A 19,261-nucleotide genomic window follows, 5' to 3' on the forward strand; every position below is an offset into this window, starting at 1 on the left:
TACTAGTGAATGGGATAAAACAGTAAAAGAGGGGCTCGTTACAGAATTTTGGCAGTCTAGGGAACAATGTAAAAACGGTATTGTAAGCTAAAGTTAAAGGTAGTGTAAATGCTTGTGCACTGTAATGTTATTATTTTTGACCACTAGATGGCGCTTACAATTTTGGTTACAACTAGGTTGATCAGAATCAGATTTATTATCGCAGGCATGTGACGTTAAATTTGTTAACTTTGCAGTAGCAGTTCAATGCAATACATAATCTGGCAGAGAAAAAAATAAAATTAAAAAAAATAAACAAGGAAATCAATTGCATATATTGAATAGATTTTAAAAACATGCAAAAAAAGAAATACTGTATATTTTTTTTAAAAAGTGAGTTAGTGTCCAAAGATTAAATGTCCAGTTAGGAATTGGATGGCAGAGGGGAAGAAGCTGTTCCTGAATCGTTGATTGTTTGCCTTCGGGCTTCTGTACCTCCTACCTGATGTTAACAGTGAGAAAAGGGCATGCCCTGGGTGTTGGAGGTCATTAATAATAGACGCTGCCTTTCTGAGACATTGCTCCCTAAAGTTGTCCTGGGTACTTTGTAGGCTAGTACTCAAGATGGAGCTGACTAGATTTACAACCTTCTGCAGCTTCTTTCGGTCCTGTGCAGTACCATACCAGACAGGGATGCAGTCTGTTAGAATGCTCTCCACCGTACAAATATAGAAGTTTTTCAGTGTATTTGTTGACATGCCAAATCTCTTCAAGCTCCTAATAAAGTATAGGCGCTGTCTTGCCTTCTTTATAACTACATCGGTATGTTAGGACCAGGTTAGATCCGCAGAGATCTTGACACCCAGGAACTTGAAACTGCTCACTCTCTCCACTTCTGATTCCTCTGAGGATTGGTATGTGTTCCTTCATCTTACCCTTCCTGAAGTCCACTCTCTAGTAGTAGTTTGAAAGGGCTACTACTACAGGATGACAGTTACTCCCATTTATACTGTATATTGACTTGAATGTAGAGAAACATCTTTCCGTTCTATGGGAGAATGATCCAATGCCCATCGCTGGAACTGGGCATTGTTCTGTTAATTGAAGAATTCATAGTTATAGACTATGAATTATGCAATTCTTCAGGTTTTTAAAGGAATGCATTGTCTTTCATTCTCGATGACAAAACCATTACCATTATGGACATCAGAATAATTTAGTGGCTTCTCTCACAACCTTCTTGAGAGCAATGTTTATTATGTTACACGTAGCAGGTGTCTCTAGTCATTCACGAGCACCATAATTCGCTGATGAACACAGACACGTCACTCCCATTTAACAAGGAGCTCACAATGGCACAATCTCACCAATTGGTGTTAACATAAAACAGATAGTTACAATCAAAAAATGTCATCGTCATTAGCAAATTTCTAAATATTTAATTATTGGTGCCTAGCTGATGATAAATTTGCTGACATCAGAAATCAGACCTTTTTCCCATTTAGGCATTGTTACTCTCAGGCAGCAGCATTGTTCACGTGACAGACACCAGCCTGCTGAACAGATATCGTTCCCAGTTTTATCATGGTGGGAGATTACCAGTCAGACAGAAAACAAGATTCAAGGATGTGCTTAAAGCTTAACTTGAAGAATGCAGCATCTGAGTTTGGAAACACAAGGCCACACATCATAATAACACAGAAGCCCTATATAAGAATTAACTACCCCAGACATTACCTACCTGTCAGCCTCATCAGCCAAATCTTCTATCCTTGGAAGAAAACATTGACCTCATTTAGTCACTCAGAACTCACAAAACTACCTCAAAGATGATGCCATTGTTGGCGGAGTCTCGGATGGCAATGAGGAGTGTATAGAAGAGAGACAGTCCAGCTGTTTGAGTGGTGTCACAATAACAAACTCACATTCAGCAATACCAAGCAACAGATTGTGGACTTCAGCAAAGGGAAGCGGGGAGTACACACAAGTCCTCATCGAGGGGTCAGTAGCGGAAAAGGTGAGCAGTTTCAATTTCTAGCTGTTAACATCTCAGAGGGTCCAAACTTCTCTTAAATGTCACAATTACCCTCACATCTAACACTTCTGCTGGTAGGTCATTCCACACTTGCTGCACTCTCTGAAGCCCCCCCTCAAACATCTCACATTCACCCAACACGTTGATGTAATCACAAGGAAGGCACTCAGTAGGAGTTGGAGGAGATTTGGGAAGACTCTTGTAAATTTCTATAGATGAGGAGAGCATGCTGACTATTTGAATCTCAGCCTTGTATGGAGGCTCCAAGGATACCAAGAAGCTGCAATAGATTGTACACTCTTCCATCTCCATTGTGGGCAAAACTCTGCACTATTGAGACATTTTCAAGAGACGATACCTCAAAACTAGTACCATCCATCACCAATGATATTCACCATCTCTGTACTATCATTAGGGAAGAGGTATAGGAACCTGAGAACTCACACTTTTTAGGAACAGCTTCTCCTCTACCATCAGATTTCAGAAACAGTCATGAACAGTACCTCGTTATTTCCTTTGTTCTGTACTTTATAGTTCATAGTAGTATTTTTTCTGTCTTAAGGGGCTGTCTCAGAAGCTTCAAATAGGTGAATATTTTCTGTATATTTCTAAGAAAATGGTTAAAAACTGAGATTTTTTGATTATGCTGTCTGTGATACCGGAACTTTCTGTTTCCGTACAAATAATTAAAATCCTTCCGTAGTATTTTATCCTTAATTGGACACTGTTCACCTCAACCTTGAAGTACCTTTTTTATGGATGTCAGTTCTGTTTGATTCAACAACCCCAGATTTGCTGGATGGCATAAGTAGACACATATTGTGACTTTCAGCATTTTCTATGCAGACCTACTCATTTGGAACTTCAAAATTTCCTGTCAAATATAGACCTTAAAAATGAACACTGGACAGTTACAACTAAATCAATCCTTGTCCACTAATGAATCATGCTTATTTAATTGGTGAATTCCCCTCAAAATATAAAACTGTGTCCTGCAAATTCTATAAATTTTAAGATTTATAATTAATTGTTTACAGAGGATGTAGTTTATTATTTAATGGAGTCGGAAGAACCATCAATCTTTGCATAATATAGGGATAGATGTGTGAAATTTAGTTAACTCTAGGTTTGGATTCTCAACTTTTCATTTGGATTATGTCATCAGGAATAAGAGAAATTGAAGCAAAAGAAAATTTGCAAGTGTCAGAATCCAAAACAAAAACAAGAGAATGTTGGGAGCATCTGACAAGTTAGACAGTATGAGTAGGGAGAGAAACAGTCAGCGTTTGAGGTCAAGAACCCTTCTTTAGACTTATAATAGTTATAAAGTCATAGAGTAGTACAGCACAAAAACAGGCCCTTTGGGATATCTAGTCTGTGCCAACCTAGTGTTCTGCCAAGTCCCATCAACATGAAGTTAGATTATAGCCTTCCATACTCTCTCATCCATATACCTATCTGAACTTCTCTTAAATGTCACAGTTGCCCTTGCATCTATCACTTCTGCTAGCAGATCATTCCACACTCGCTCCACCTTCTTCTGAGTGAAGAAGGGCCCCCTCAAATTAGCCTTAAATATTTCACCTTTTGCCCATTGATATACAGTATTTCCTATAGGTAAGTGACCAGAACTACACACAATTCTCCCAATTTGGTCTCACCAATATCTCGTACAACTTCAGCATAGCATCCCAACTCCTGTACTTAGTGCCCTGATATATGAAGGCCAATGTGTCAAAAGGTCTCTTTACAACCTTATCTACCTGTGCTACCAACAGTCAACAGCCAAGTGTGCTTTAGGAGGGAGAGGTGAAAAGGACAGAGAAAATGCTTTGAATAGACTGCAGACCCAGGGCAGCAAGATAAGTTTCATACTGGTATCTCAGATAAATTCCATAGAGCCAAACATCTATAGGCTGAATGGCCATAACACAGAAGTTACCTGTAATCCAGCATGTTTGTGAATTTGGTGGTGCTGGACTGGCTGATTTTCCAACCTATTGGATGCTATTCCAGTTTAAAATCCAACATTCTTTTAATTTACATTTTAATACATACTCTGGCTGTATTATTAGGTATCTGTTATGTTTTGTAACTTCAAAAACTAATTGAAAAAGAACTTTGTTTTTACTTTAGCAAGACACACACGTATGGCTTAGTGGTGTAATGATGTATGCCATCATGTAGTTTTACATATGCTGTAACCCGAATTGAATTATGTAAATAACAATACTTAATCTAACAATGTGAGACCTCTGTCGGTCAGGGTCCACCATGGATGTTTCATGATATGCAGGCCTGGGCAGCACAATATGAAAGCAAGCTGTTGACCCTCTCCATGCATCTGATAAATCCAAAAGAATGGCAGAGACTGATACAGTTTGGTACCAGCAGCATCGCAGGAGTTGCCAGTCAGCATTTAACTCGATGTAGGACTACCTTAGGAATTCCAGATTTTTCCCTTTGGGGTTAACTCTCGAAGCCTTCTCCATGAGTGTGTATAGCCACCAGACAGCGGAGATTTGAGATCAGAGTTTTCCTCCTAGGTGAGCTGCCAACCATGGCTGATGAGCCACACCTGCCCAAAGCAACTGATTTTGAGGTGCTGGTAACCCGCCATTGCCCCTTCTCCTGTTAGAAACTTAGTAGCTCCAGGCTTAGTAGCTAAGCCACATATAAAGACCAGCAGCTGGACTTGATTGTCAGAGGCTATTTGAGGTGCACACCATTAGCAGCATTTAATAGGTAGTGGGAGCTTGTCTCCATTATCATCCCTGGCTATAACAACTTTATGGAACCATAATCAAACAATACATTTACAATATTACTCAAATATTACTGAAATATTAAATACACACCACTCCTCTGGTGTTGGCCCAGGCGCTCAACTCAACCTTGGAAAGAATTCCTTCAACCTCCATCCGACCTATAACTGGTTACTCTATCAGGTATAAGGAACCGGATGGGCTTTGTAAAACATGGGTATGGCATTTTCGTTCAGCACTATTTTACCCTTGATATGTTTGAGTCTTCTGATGCCATCTTGAATACAGCTCTGGCATCATCCACTACCTTTCTTCATTCACTTTCAGTTGACTTTGTTGCGGGCATGGTGGATAGGTCTCCAGTTAAGCTGCAGTTGTCTCTGCCAACCATGCCCCACAATGCTGACCTTCTTGATTTTACCACATATTTGTTGGTTGTTGGATTTCATTGTTACAAATGTCATTCCCACAGGAGTTATCTTTTCTTTAGTGTAAGTTCTTAGTTGGATATCTGCAGGCTTCAGTTTAGTGTCTTTGAAATATTGTTCAAAATCATTTTGTGAAAAAACTGAAACATGTCCAATTCCACTTTAATTAATTTGTAGTTCACTTCTGGTGTAATCCATATTGCTTGTCTCATGTTAGTTTTCATTGTAAATCTCAAGGCTATCCAGCCCTGTGTCACTCTCACCGTTATCATTTTTTGTTATCAACAGCAAGCAACTTGACTTTTTATCTTTTTCTTTTCCCAGTGCAGTCCATTTATGTTTGTCTGCCCAACATGCTCTTTGTATGTGTCCTACTTCATTGCATTTTCTGCAAGTTTTGCCTTTAAATCTGCATTGGTCTGGTGTATGTGAGCCTCTGCCACAACAGTAATGCAATTTGTTCAGCCATGCAGGTTTCTGTTTAAATGTTACAATTTTGTTCACACTCCCATTCATTCATGACTGCAACTCAATTGGGTGTCTGTTTGAAGTTTTGATTGATACAGTGATTTCAACTGCTGTTTTAAATGTAAGTTGTGTTTCAGTTAGTAGTTTTTGAATGCTTTCTTGTAAGATTTCACAAACTAAACGATCTCTGAGTGCATTATTGAGGCCATCACTGAACTGACAATGATCAGACAACTTCTTCAATTCACCCACCTTTGCTAAACTGGACTCCCCTTCCTTTTGATTTCACTTTTGAAACATAAAACATTCAGCAATCAACAATGGTTTCAGTTCTAAATGTTCCTGCATTGCTTTCATAGTATCAGCAAAGCTCATTTCATCTGGTTTGGATGGAGCAGTCTAACTTCTAAGCAAATTGTATGTTTTTCCACTTATTACACTCGGCAAAACTGGCACTGAATTCTCATTGGCTATTCCATTTGCTTCAAAATACTGCTCAATTTGTTCTGTATACAGCAGCCAGTTTTCTTCTGTGCAATCAAATGTGTTCATCTTTCCAATGTAGCCAGCCATTTCTGCTCTTTTTTTTAATTAGTTTTTTAATACATTTTCTACATCGCTACAGATTTTAAAAAACCCAGATCGGAATGAAGAACATTAATACAGTGCAAAAATAAACATACAATAATAATATAATACAAAAGAAGATAATTGAGAAAGCACCCAAATTGAAGACATGTAAAATTAGTATCCTCCCCAAGCCCCGCAACAAAAAAGAACTCCAGACCAACCACAACACAATCTAGAGAGTATACATCAGGACATTCAAACCCCCAAAACTGTAAATACACTTAGCAACAGAAGATATTAATGCCTACTACCAACAAAAAAGGAGCTGAAAGCAAGGGACCGAAAAAAAAACCTTAGTTAAGAGGAAGGTTATGAAAATACTCAATAAAAGGTCCCCAGACCTTATGGAACTTTGTATCCGAATTAAGAACTGAATAATGAATTTTTTCAAGGTCTAAGCAGGACATAATATCATTAAGCCATTGAGCATGCGTGGGCGGGGCAACATCCCTCCATCTAAGGAGGATTAAACGTTTAGCCAGGAGAGAAGCAAAAGATAATATTCGACACTTAGTCGAACTCAGACGTAAATCTGTCTCACCCAAAAAACCGAACATAGCAATTAAAGGGTTAGGTTCTAGGTGGTGATTCAGAATACAAGATAACGTTATGAAGACGTCTTTCCAAAATTTCTCCAAGCTAGGACAAAACCAGTACATATGAATGAGAGAGGCCTCGCCCCTTTTGCATTTATCACAAAGAGGACTAATGTTAGGGTAAAATCGAGATAGTTTAGATTTAGACATATGGGCTCTTTGAACAATCTTAAACTGTAAAAGGCAATGGTGAGCACAAAGAGAGGTTGAGTTAACTGATTTCAGAATCGAATCCCAAGTCTCATCAGATAAGGAGATATTTAAATCATGCTCCCAAGCCATTCTAATTTTATCCACAGGGGCACGCCGTAAGGATGCTAATTTATCACGAATAAATGATATTAAACCTTTACCTAGTGGATTAATAGAAAGAAATAAATCCATAACATTTTTCTCAGGCATTTCAGGGAAGTTAGGAATTAAAGGATTAATAAAGTGTCTAATTTGAAGATATCTAAAAAAATGAGCATTGGGCAGATTGAACTTAGCAGAGAGCTGTTGAAAAGATGCAAAGCGATTATCAATAAAAAGATCCTCAAAATGTCTAATGCCCTTCCTATACCAATCATGGAATGCTGAATCAAACGTAGTAGGTAAAAAAAGGTGATTATGTAAGATAGGGCTAGAAAAGGAAAAACCATGGAAACCATAAAACTTCCTAAACTGAGCCCATATACGCAAAGTGTGTCTAACAAGAGGATTAACAATTAATCTGGACAAACTACTAGAGAGTACAGAGCCAAGAAGTGCAGAGATAGATAAATCTTTAGTGGAACTCAACTCCATTGCCACCCAATTAGGGCACTTGGGTTGGCCATGGAAAAAAGACCAAAAGGTAGCACAACGTATATTGGCTGCCCAATAATATAAGCGAAAGTTAGGTAAAGCCATGCCACCCTCTTCTTTAGATTTTTGGAGATAAACTTTATTAATTCTAGAGCGCTTATTCTTCCACAGATATGACAAAATAATAGAGTCTAAGGAATCAAAAAAAGATTTAGGAATAAAAATTGGGATTGATTGAAATAAATATAAAAGTTTAGGGAGAACATACATTTTAACAACATTGATATGACCTACCAAAGACATAGATAAAGGTGACCATTGTAACAGACTCTGTTTTATAGTATATGAAAGATTGGCAAAATTTTCACGAAAGAGATCTTTAAACTTCCTTGTGACTGTAATCCCAAGATAAGTAAATTGATTATGAACTACTTTAAAAGGGAGATCACGAAATGTTAATTCTTGTGCTTCTTTATTAATTGGGAAAAGTTCGCTCTTATGTAAATTAAGTTTATAGCCAGAGAACTGGCTAAACTGATCAAGAAGTGAAAACATTGGAGGTAAGGATGTAGACGGATTTGAAAGAAAAAGTAATAAGTCATCAGCATAAAGAGAAACTCTATGCTCAACACCCCCTCTCCAAATCCCGGTCAATTCAGGACAATTTCGAAATGCTATCGCCAAAGGTTCTATAGCCAAATCAAAGAGAAAGGGACTTAAAGGGCATCCCTGGCGGGTGCCATGTTTGAGGTTAAATAACTGGGATTTCTGAAAATTAGTCAAAACAGAGGCAGTAGGACACAAATACAGCAATTTGATCCAAGAGATAAAACTTTGACCGAAGTCAAATTTTTCTAAAACTGCAAAAAGGTAGTTCCACTCTATACGATCAAATGCTTTCTCCGCATCAAGGGAAATAACACATTCAGGAATCCCAGTTGGAGGTGAATATAAAATGTTAAATAAACGCCAAATGTTAAAAAAAGGAAGACGGTTTTTAATAAAACCAGTTTGATCATCAGAAATAATAGAGGGAATAACAGTTTCTAATCTATAAGCCAAAACTTTGGCCAAGATTTTAACATCAACATTGAGCAAAGAAATTGGCCTATACGAGGAACACTCTGTTGGGTCTTTACCCTTTTTTAATAAAAGAATAATAGATGCCACATTAAAAGAGGGTGGCAATTTACCGTAATTAAACGAGTCAGATAATACTGAGAATAACTGAGGGGAAAGAAGTGAAGAGAATGATTTATAAAATTCTATGGGGAACCCATCAGGTCCAGGAGATTTCCCTGAAGACAATGCAGAAATTGCAAAAGATATTTCTTCTGATGAAATAGGCACATTAAGTTTGGCTTTAAAATCAGATGAAAGCGAAGGAATATTCAGATTATTTAAAAAGTAATCAGCAGAGATATTGTCATTCAAAGATTCAGAGGAATAAAGTCGAGAATAGAAAATTTTAAATGCGTCATTGATTTCTAAGTGATCCGATGTAAAGTCTCCATTCTCCTTCCAGATCTTTGTAATATGTTGTTTGGCTTTGGAACATCTCAGCTGATTGGCTAGAAATTTACCAGATTTGTCACCATGAATATAGAAGCGACTCTTACTTTCAAGAAGTTGGCGTTCGACAGGTTGAGTAGACAGAAGATTAAATTTAGTTTGAAGTTCTACACGCTTCTTGTATAATTCAGGATTCTTAGTTTGAGCATACAGTTGATCCAATTCTTTAATCTGATTAATGAGGTCTAATTGATCTGCACAGGACTTTCTATTAAGATTTGCTGTATAGGAGATTATTTGACCCCTCAAATATGCTTTCATGGCATCCCAGACAATCTGGGATGACATTTCAGATGATGTATTGGTGTTAAAGTAAAAGGTTATCTGATCCTTAATAAATTTTAGAAAATTTATCCGATAATAAAGTCGAGTCAAAACGCCAGTGTTTATTCCTCTGAGGGAGACCAGGAAAATTTAAAGACAAAGTAATTGGGGCATGGTCAGAAATCAGTATACTCTGATAGTCACAAGAATAGACAAATGGAATAAGTTGATTATCGAGTAAAAAGTAGTCAATTCTAGTAAAGGTATGGTGAACATGTGAAAAAAAAGAATAGTCTCTCTCAGTGGGATGAAGGAAACGCCATATATCAGAGATACCATAATTAGAGAGAAAAGAGTGAATAGCTAAGGCAGATTTAGTAAATAGTCTAGTAACAGAGGACGATCGATCCAAATTAGGATCTAACCAACAATTGAAATCGCCACCCAGTATAAGAGAGTATGAGTTTAAATCTGGTAGCAAGGAGAAAAAACGTTCAAAAAAATTAACATCATCAAAATTGGGAGCATACAGGTTTGCTAGTACAACTTTAGTATTGTATAATTTACCAGAAACAATAATAAAATGGCCATTTGTATCAGATATCTTATTATGGAGTTCAAAAGGAATATTTGAATTAATAAGGATGGAGACCCCCCCCTAGCTTTGGCAGCAAAGGATGAATGAAAATGCTGACCTGCCCACTTTGACAGAAGCCGAGAATTATCAAAACTACGAATATGAGTTTCTTAAAGGAAAGCAATGTCAGCTTTGAGTTGTTTAATATGCGAGAAGACCTTCCTTCTTTTAACAGGATGATTCAATCCCTTTACATTCCAGCTCACAAATTTAAGTGAATTAACCATTATCAATTGTTAGTGCATAGAAGGTAGCAAGCATATAAAAAATCAAGCCGTACAATAACAGTCTGGGAGCAAAAATGTAAACATAGATCCGTAGAATCAAAACAGAAACATGTCCTGAATAACAAAGGAAAACAAAAGAAACAGTGAGTAGTGTTGGAACTGGAGAACCCACCCCCCCTCGCAACCCAAAATTAGACGGTTACCTAAAAAAGCAGCTAGCTCTACCAAAAAAATTAACCCAAGTATGACTTCCAGTTCTGTGTCGTTAACAAAAGTTCTGTATAAATAATATAGCAAATAATAACTAATTTATGCACTAGAAAACAGAATTATAAATAGGAACAACTTCAACAGAAGTATAAAACTTAATACAAAGAAAATCAGAAGAAAACTAAAACTAACCTATCCGCGAAAAATTATAAAAGATTAAAAGAAAAAAAAAGGAGGGAGAAAAGGGGGAAATTATAAAATTCAAAGAGAGTCCTTATCGACCATTTACAGAAAAAAAAGCAAAACTTAAACTATGAATCAACCAACAGGGAGGCCTTCAATAAAAACTCCAAACCTCCAAAACAAGTTAGACAATTGTAGTTCTCTATAGATAAGGTTATACAAAAATAAAATAGATTACACAGGTAAAATCTAAAAGTTCGCAGGGAAACATTAAACTTAAATTATCTATTTAGAAAAAATGCACCAAGTCCAGGGAGAGATTGACTACAGCCCTTAGAGTTTCAATAGATAATGACTGAATTATTCAAGTATAGTCTGAGTTTGGAAAAGATAGTTTTACTTCGAGAAGTACTTATCAACCATTTTAGAAGGTCAGGCCGGTTCCGAAGAAGACAAGGTGGCTGGAAGACTTCCAACAAATGCCTCAGCCTCCTTCACTGATTTAAACCACTTATAATCTCCAGTAGTAAGTGTAATTCGAAGATCGGCTGGGTTTCGGAGAGAGGGTCTGAATCTGTGATCAAAAAGCACTTTCATTACACCTTTAAACTCAGCACGCATCTTCAGAACCTGGGGGGCAAAATCCTCCACAAAACGAATGACCGTATTTTGAAAGGCAAAAGCACCTCTGCGGCGTGCCTCCATCATCAAACGGTTTTTCACCTGGTATTGATGAAAGCATAAAATAATCGGCCGTGGGCGGGAACCCAGAATTGCTCGAGGAACATAGATCCTGTGTGCCCTTTCAAGCTCAGGTGGAGTCAGAAAAAATTCTTTCCTGAAAATCTCACAGAGAAACTTGGAAAAAAATTCAACGGGAGAGCCCTTTTCGGTGGCCTCTGGAATTCGTAGATTGCAACGTCTGCTCTGATTTTCAAGATCCACCATTTTGGAAAAAAGTTTACTATTCTTCTCCTCTAAGTTGGAGCAGAGAGTTTCAAGATATTGAACACGGCATTTTAAATCTTCAGAAGTTACGTCAATGCGAGATAAATGTTCAGCATGATCATCCACTCAAGCATTAATCTGATCCAGTTTGACATTCAGCTGGTTGAAAGAAGTTCTAAATTCAGTTCTAAAATCCATTAAAGTATCTTGTCGATGTTGTTCCAGAACAGCGAGAATGTCAGCCGGCAAAGCCGTAGAAGTTTCCTTTTTCCCGGTTTTAGTACTTTTGGTAGCCATTATAAGATAGATGTGTTCGCAGGCAGGTAGAAGAGAACTAATAAAATACCTAACTAAGGTTTAAGAAGGGAGACACATAGTGCAAAGGTAAGAAGAATAACGGAGCAAAAGTTCGGAGCAACTAAACAATTGCCATCTTACTGGAAGTCCCATTTCTGCTCTTTTTTTTAAAAAAAAGTTACTACTGTCACTTGGTGCTCACTGTTTATGAACCCAAGAATTTGTTCCATTTTCTGAGCTTTTTTAAACAAAAAAGCTCAACCATCTCTGAACCTTCCTGAAGAAGCATGTGCTACACTTGTTTTTTAACTTGAATGTCTTGCTGTGCTTCAACAAGTAGGTAGGTAATCATTGTGGATTCATTTAACGCTTCCTCATCGCCACTGTTATGTTTTGTAACTTCAAAAACTGGTTGAAGTAAGAACACGAGAGAGCCATGGACACTTCGGTTTTATTTCAGTGAGGTACACACTTCTGACATAGTGGCATAATGATGTATGCCAGTCACATACTTATACATATAACCCATTATGAATTGAGTAAACACCAAAAGATAGTTAATCAAATATAATGCCCTGGTTAAGATTTCTACTGCTATGCTGTGAGGTAGCAGTTTTTTTCTGTAAAAGCAGTGTGTCCTGCTGGTAGGAGTGTTTTGGCTTTGGCTAAAGATAAAGGAGCCATGTTGTGCAACTTAGGAATGTTGTGTCAGCCAATCAGGAATGTGGGACGTGAGCAAAGGTTTTAGAGAGCTGGGCAGGAAGAGATTGCTGAAAGACAGTAGACTGGTTTGGGTTTTTTTTTGGCAGGGGTGGGGGTTGTGGTGAGAAGAGCAGCAGGGAATGCACCTGGAGGATCCCATCTGAAGGGGAAACCCTATTGTAAGGAGTGCTTCGTGAGACAAAGGATTGCAAGAAGGAAAGTTCTACCTGTGGCTGATGATGAGAATTCAGCACTGTGAGTAAAGTGATACACCCAGCTACTACAGAAATGAGCTCCAACTGTAAAGGGCCCTTTTATCTTTTTCTTTCTCTGTTAACTGTTTGATAAAGTTGAAAATTAGAAAATACACATATAATTTTATGCTGGTGTACAATCGTCATTTCAGGGTGACTGATTACTGTGCATGGGCAGTATTTACACAGCATTTGCTCACATCGAGGTTCCTTTATTTGGAACATCCCAATGTTACTGTTTGGTTGAACGCCAAATCATACCAACCTAGATGTGTATTGCTTATGAAAGGTGGCCTTCTCACCGGTGAGTCACATGGGTCTTAGCAGAGTTAGCTAACGAGCCAGGTTGGTGTTCGAGCCCTGCTGAGAGGGTTGCACAACTAATATATTTACAATATTACTCTAATATTACTGAAATATTAAATACACAACAGTACCCCCTGTACCTAATAAAGTGGCCACTGAGTGTATGTTCGTGGTCTTATGCTCCTGTGGCCCATTCACTTCAAGGTTTGATGTGTTGTGCATTCTGAGTCACTCTTCTGCACACCGCTGTTGTGACACGTTGTTGTTTGAGATCCAGTCAGCTTGAGCTAGTCTGGCCATTCTCCTCTGACCTTTCTCTTTAACAAGGCATTTTGGCCCACAGAACTGCTGTTCACTAGGTTTTTTTTTGTTTTTTGCAATATTCCCTGTAAACTCTAGAGACTGTTGTGCATAAAAATCCCAGGAGATCAGCAGTTTCTGAGATACTCAAACCTGTCTGGCTCTAACAATCATTCCAAGGCTAAAGTCAACGAGATCACATTTCTTCCTCATTCTGATGTTTGGTCTGAACAACAACTGAATTTCTTGACCGTGCTTTTCTGTGTTGCTGCCTCATCATTGGCTGATTAGATATTTGCACTAACGAACAAATAACGTGGCAACAGATTATATGTTATACAGTAACAGGGTATAATAAATTTTCCAGTGAACCTAGTAAGTTTCTAGGGAGTGTAGGGAACAGAACCAGATGAGTTTAAAGGGAGTACAATAATTCATTTGACAGGATATCTCACAGCAAAGTTAGGAAGGAGACAGACAAATTTTCATTAATAAACTTAGCAAAACAAAGGAATTTCATAAAGCTTAGGCAATGTTTATTAATATTGGTTTGTAATCTCCTTTATTTCAAGTCAAGTCAAGTCAAGTCAACTTTTATTGTCATTTTGACCATAACTGCTGGTACAGTGCATAGTAAAAATGAGATGACGTTTTTCAGGACCATGTTGTTACATGACACAGTACAAAAACTAAACTACGTAATAAAAAAACACAGAGAAAGCTATACTACAGACCTACACTGGACTGCATAAAGTGCACAAAAACAGTGCAGACATTACAATAAATAATAAACAAGACAGTAGGGCAAGGTGTCAGTCCAGGCTTCGGGTATTGAGGAGTCTGATAGCTTGGGGGAAAAAACTGTTATATAGACTGGTCATAAGAGCCCGAATGCTTCGGAGCCTTTTCCCAGATGGCAAGAGGGAGAAGAGATTGTATGAGGGGTGCATGGGGTCCTTCATAATGCTGTTTCCTTTGCAGATGCAGCGTGTAGTGTAAATGTCCGTGATGGCAGGAAGAGAGACCCCGATGATCTTCTCAGCTGACCTCACTATCCGCTGCAGGGTCTTGCGATCCAGGATGGTGCAATTTCTGAACCAGGTAGTGATGCAGTTGCTCAGGATGCTCTCAATACAACCCCTGTAGATTGTGATGAGGATGGGGGGTGGGAGATGATCTTTCCTCAGCCTTTGCAGAAAGTAGAGATGCTGCTGGGCTTTCTTTGCTATGGAGCTGGTGTTGAGGGACCAGGTGAGATTCTCTGTCAGGTGACCACCAAGAAATTTGGTGCTCTTTACGATCTCTACCGAGGAGCCGTCGATGTTCATCGGGGAGTGGTCACTCCGTGCCCTCCTGAAGTCAACAACCATCTCTTTTGTTCACATTAAGAGACAGGTTGTTGGCTCTGCACCAGTCCGTTAGCTGCTGCACCTCCTCTCTGTAAGCTGACTCGTCGTTCTTGCTGATGAGACCACCACAGTGGTGTCATTGGCGAACTTGATGATATGGTTCAAGCTGTGTGTTGCAGCACAGTCGTGGGTCAGCAGAGTGAACAGCAGTGGACTGAGCACGCAACCCTGGGGAGCCCCCGTGCTCAGAGTGATGGCGTTGGAGATGCTGCTCCCGATCCGGACTGACTGAGATCTCCCAGTCAGGAAGTCTAGGATCCAGTTACAGAGGGAGGTGTTCAGGCCCAGTAGGCTCAGCTTTTCAATCAGTTTCTGAGGGATGATTGTATTGAATGCTGAACTAAAGTCTATGAACAGCATCCGAATGTATGTGTCTTTTTTGTCCAGGTGGGTTAGGGCCAGGTGGAGGGTGGTGGCAATGGCATCATCTGTTGAGCGGTTGGGACAGTATGCAAACTGTAGCGGGTCCAGTGAGGGGGCAGCAGGGTCTTGATATGCCTCATGACAAGCCTCTCAAAACACTTCATGATGATGGATGTAAGTGCAATGGGACGGTAGTCATTTAGACAGGACACTGAAGACTTCTTTGGCATGGGGATAATGGTGGTGGCCTTGAAAGATGTTGGAATGTTGGCGCTGCTCAGGGAGATGTTGAAGATGTCAGTGAGAACATCTGCTAGCTGGTCTGCACATCCTCTGAGCACTCTACCAGGGATGTTGTCTGGTCCAGCAGCCTTCCGTGGGTTGACTTTGCACAGGGTTCTTCTCATGTCGGCCACGGAGAGACACAACACCTGGTCATTCACAGGAGGGGTGGACTTCCTCGCCGCCATGTCATTTTCCGCCTCAAACCAGGCGTAGAAGTTATTCAGCACATTTGGGAGGGAGGCATCATCTGCACAGTCAGGTGATGTTGTCTTGTAATTGGTGATGTCCTGGATGCCCTTCCACATGCGCCGCGTGTTGCTGCTGTCCTGGAAGTAACTGTGGATTAGCTGGGCATGTGCACGCTTTGCCCCTCTGATGGCTCGGGACAGTTTGGCCCTTGCTGTTGCTAAAGCTGCCTTGTAGCCTGCTCTGAAGGCGGAGTCGCGGGACCTCAGCAGCGCACGCACCTCTGCGGTCATCCATGGCTTCTGGTTGGCGTGTATAGTGATGGTCTTGGACAGAGTAACATCATCAATGCACTTGCTGATGTAGCTGGTCACTGATGCTATGTACTCCTCTAAGTCGCCATCAGTTGCAGCCTCCCTGAACACGTGCCAGTCAGTGTTCTCAAAGCAGTCTTGAAGAGCAGAGATGGCTCCTGCTCGCCAGGTTTTCATCTGCTTCTATTTATAAATGAACCACGTGAAAACAGTAACCAGACATGTATAAAGTTAAATTTCCAAATTTGGTTGGTTTTCCTTTTAGCTGCTTTCTGATTATTCAGTATTTCCATGTTATTGTCACTGGAAGAAAACACCATGCTTTAAACATGGTATCATGGTTTATTGGTTTGTGCAGTGTTACGCCTGTGCCCAACTCTGAGGGGTCGAAGGGTCCCAAAGCAGCCCCCTCCTTTTTGAGAATCGCAAGATCGCTATTAATTCAGGTCAGGAGACCCAGGAAATGAGAGAGAGACGTTTGGAATGTCTTGGCCCCTCGGCGATACAAAGCTATGGGAAACGGCCATTGTCTCTTGGAGATGGAATTGTGTATTGAGTACTGTGCTTCGTGGAAGCCCTCAGGCAACATGGGCTGGTTGGGGGATGGCATCATTCCACCCTGATTGACATCTGAGACCCCGTGAGTGGGGATAAAAGAGGGTCTGTGGGAACAGCCCCTCAGACGCACCAGAAGAAACGCTAGAAATCCTGTAACAGCGTAATAGTGACAGCCGGTGGGGCCCACGTGCATCCTTTTCCATTTGCCTCGGAATTGGTGGGCCTTGCCACAGAAGAACGGCTTTAGCTAACAACAAAGGAGAAATCAGCCCCAACGACTCTCGAAGGATTGTCATCATAAAAGGAATGGGCAAGTTTTAATCCGTCTCTCTCTCCAACCAAAAGCTGCAGCTTGAATGAACTTGAGTGACTTTTATATTTCCATCGGACAATACATTATCCCCTAGACAATGATAGAGCTATTTCTTATTGATTATTATTATACCCGCGCTTTTAGATTTAGTATTGATGACGTATATTATCTGTATGTTTGCATCGATGTTATTTTTGTGTATTTTTATCAATAAATATTGTTAAAAATAGTACCATCAGACTTCAACGGACCTCTCTATCTTTGCTGGTAAGTGACCCAGTTACGGGGTACGTAACAGCAGAATGCAGTGGATATGGGAAGTCTGTTCACAAAAGAATTCCTTCTCCTGGTAAATTGGCCTTTTCAACAGACCACTGCAGTGGAAGTGAAAATGACACAGGCCTGGAATCTTCTTGTACCTGCAAAGGCAGATTAAATGGACAAAGGAGTACCTGAGAAGTAAATAATTTCAGAGGGACCTCATCATTTTGAGTTCATGGCATCATCCTGGGACAAGACAGACAGAACCCCTGTAAGTTGCAGAAAAGCAAGCCTTTGAGGGGGTGTAAAATACTGTTTCTGCTTGGGCGAGCCACTCAGGGTTCAATAAAATCTTTGAAGTGGTGTCCAGACATGTACATAATCAGCAGAGTCCTTCATTTCTTACACTTCCAACACATGGGTGTTACAGAGACACAGAGAAAGGCCTAACTCATCGATGCTGACTGTATTGCCCAGTAAGCCAAAACATTTGTCCATATTTGGCTTCTGGTTCTCCAAACCTCTCCTATCCATGTACCTCTGTAGGTGGTTTTTAAATGTTGCCAATGTGCTCCCTCAACCACCATTTCTGTCAGCTCATTCAAAATACGCACCACTCTTTGTGTGAAGAAGCTACCCCGATATTCTTCTTAAATTTCTTGCTTTTGATCTTCAACTTATGCTCTCTTATTTTTAGCATCTCCTTCCTGGGAAAAGACTGTGCTTTTGCTCCACCTGTGCCTCTTGTATAGCTCCATCTGGTCACCTCTCTATTATTTTACATTCCAGGAAATGCTAGTCTATGCAAACTCTCGTCACTCAGGCCTCCAAGTCCAGGCAACATCCTGGTAAATCTTTTCTGCACTCTTTCTAGTTTAATGACTCCTTCCTATGATAGGGTGACCAAAACTGTACTCCAAGTGCAGGCTAACCAATGTCCTATATAACTGCATCATAACTTCCCAACTCCTGTGCTCAATGCCCTGACTGATAAAAGCCAGCATACCAAACACCACCTTCATCACACTATCTACCTATGATGCCACTTCTGGTGAACTACACATTTATACTCCTATATCCCTGTGTTCCACAGCATTCCCCAAGGGCCTTACCATTCATTGTAGAAGTCCGACCCTGGTCTGTTCTCTCAAAATGTAATGCCTCACATTTAGCTGGATTAATGGAGTTTGGAATGGAAGGCACAAACTTTTTTTGTTGTTCTCATGAAGTCCCTGATTGTCACTAGTATACTACTTTACATAGAAATTGGATTGCATGGTGTTCAGAAAATGTTGGCTCTACTTTATACAGTTTCTATCCAGTTCCTAAAACTGTTAATAAAAATGCAAAGGTATACCAGCTGTTGCAAATCTGAAATATGCAGTAATCAGAATATGTCTGTAGGGAAAAAGTTAAACTTGGCATCTTTCCATATAGATGCTTGCTGATTTGCTGAGATTTTGCCTAATCTTATATTTATTAGCAAATGTATGGCATTGCCCCTTTATACAGGAATAGTTATGAAGTGCCAATTAGCTGCATGTAAAAAATGTATTTCTTTTTAGACACCACATGGAAATTTTGAAATAAGTTAATCAGTGATGAGGTGAATATTTTCATGGCTTTGCAATCACAAATACATAGTGATGCTTTTATAATTTAACAGCTTATCTAATATAACTATATAACAATTACAGCACGGAAACAGGCCATCTCAGCCCTTCTAGTCCATGCCGAACGCTTACTCTCACCTAGTCCCACAATATCATGTACTTACTGCCCATTATGCCTGCAGCAATGAAGGTCCTTCATATGTCTGTCCATGGTCACTCAAATGTAGAAGGATTCTTCATTGGTGTTTCCGTAACAGCTTCCGTTACTAGTCAGAGTTGTTAGCCCTGAGCTGAACCCCTGGAGGACCAGTAGACCACTCTTAGTTCGACCTTCACCCTTTGACCTGTTTGGCATGGGTAACCCTACAAAGA

The sequence above is a fragment of the Hemitrygon akajei genome, chromosome 3, assembly GCF_048418815.1.
Source record: "Hemitrygon akajei chromosome 3, sHemAka1.3, whole genome shotgun sequence".
NCBI classification, from domain to species: Eukaryota; Metazoa; Chordata; class Chondrichthyes; order Myliobatiformes; family Dasyatidae; genus Hemitrygon; species Hemitrygon akajei.